The sequence below is a fragment of the Humulus lupulus genome, chromosome 3 (genome assembly GCF_963169125.1).
Source record: "Humulus lupulus chromosome 3, drHumLupu1.1, whole genome shotgun sequence".
NCBI lineage: Eukaryota > Viridiplantae > Streptophyta > Magnoliopsida > Rosales > Cannabaceae > Humulus > Humulus lupulus.
Window position 1 is genome coordinate 265,135,497 of NC_084795.1, and position 2,268 is coordinate 265,137,764.

The window sequence follows — 2,268 nt, forward strand, 5'->3', positions numbered from 1 at the left end:
GGACCCCACTAATCTAATGGGCATATGACTTGTTTAGTCTATGGGACCCCAAGTAATAATGGCCATTATAGTATGTATGTGATATATGTGTTATGGTATGTTTTTTTTATGTTGCACTATGAATTTTTTATGTATATGGCTATATGTTAGATTTTCCTTGCTGGGCATTAGGCTCATTCCTTTTTGTTTATATTTGCAGGAAAATAGGTCTTAGTGGCGGGGAAGGTTCTTGGAAGCTTAGAGAATGTGTATTGAGGCAGAATGGATTCAAGAGTCGAGCGTTTCGATTCGAGGATGTAGTTTTGTTTCTTATGGTTTTTACATGTATCTTTCCGCATTTTGTTATGTAAATCTCTTTTTAATTATGTCATGTTTTGATTTTAAAACAATGGGATCCCATATCCTACTTGAGATTTTATGTAAGTTTAACTCTTATTTTTACAAGTTTCTTAATAAAGTTATGGTATTTTCACTTGTAAGTTTTATTAAGGATTAGTATGTATAGTTTTCGTTAATGGTCCAAAAGTCTAGAATAGTTGGGTCATTACAGCTATCACTGACCTTACATTTTTTTAGAACAAACTATCTAATTTTCCATAGTAATTAACCATGTTTTATACTTACAAAGAGATACTAGAAGGATAAAACTAATATAATGTAATTAGAATCAAGTCTATCGTGTGCAACAAAAATAATGGACACTTATTTGCCTAAAAAAAATTAGGGGATCAACTTGGGAAGCAACATTAAAGATTAGGCTATGTATAACACAAATTAAATCATCTACCAACATAAAATACGATACTCAATTTAATCTGTAATAATGTAAAGTGATACAAGTGTATAAATTCCAGGTTGAATGGTGTCCGTGGGGAGAAGATGTGATTCAACCTTATTATGTTGCTCAGAGTAATGAAGCGAATACACGCCGCATACTCCTCCTTGGGCCAGAGGGAGCAAAATGGTACTTGGGTGAGCGAGTGACGATGCAGAGTTGGTGCTACTTCCCACCCTGTATACCGAGGCTACCACCAAACTCTATGTTATGTAAAGAACGCCTAGTATCATTACAAAACCATGGTGTTTGACAGGCAAGCCAGCAACCAACTTTTGCGATGACAGGACAACAATAAATTATGAAAAATATAAGACCCAAGTGTACTGTAAAACATATCCTCATAAGGTAAAATCTATTAAGTATATTGTATTTATTTGGTAAGTGTTGTACTTATGTTTCAAACCAAAGCCCCAAAATGCACATCACTTGCAATAGGCTTACCGCATCTTATAATCATTCTCTTAATAAACTATTGAACACAAACAAATTTAAACTGTTTTTGCAGGCACACAAGCATGAAGAAAATTGCAAAAAAGAAAAGACAGTGGTCGACCCTCCTTTCTCAAACTATATTTCCATGGTAAGATGAATCATTTTAAATTAAGTTGTATTCATTTTGTAAATTACTAATAATAATTTAAATTTTATGTTACTCCTAGACAAAACTGTCATCAGCTACCCACCTTGTAAGCAAGATGGACGGGGTGTAGCACAACCTAATAAAGCATATGACGTCAACAAGTGAAGCACTTAAGCAATACAAAGCTATACTTGACACCGTTCATAAGGAAGTGGTATAGTTCATTTTGTTTTTATATAATTTATATAATCTGAAATGTCTCCTCATTTTCAAAATTGACCATCTAAGTTCATAAATTATGCAGAACCATTGTGGAAACAAAGAGTTTGACGATGAGTCAACTGGTAATATATGAACACTTTAAAGTATAAAGCATCGTCAACCGTTCATCAAGTATGAGGTTATGCAGCTGAAATAAAATAATACTGAAATATGTAAAAGGAGATGGACTGTAATAGTTTAAAATTTTTTATGCATTATTCAAAGAGACTAAGGATTGAACACATTTGTATTGAAAGTATAATATAACTGACTTTATTTTAATTTGGGGATCTGGTAAGTATGTACAAATAAGTATTTCTGCAAAATGGCAAACCATTTCACACTGCTAGTGGTGTTTGGAGCACAATAAACTAAATTATCTTACCTCACTTCTATATTTTATAATTTGTGATATAGTGTTGTTTACCATATTATCCAAACTCCACCTTCCATGAAATTAATTAACTTTTAAATACTTAGCCTGGGTTACTACTACTACTTACTAAACAAATAGATCAAACTCCATTCACAACATTTTACACCTGGGTTATAGCTAAATAAATAAAATTCCAACACTTTATTTCGATGA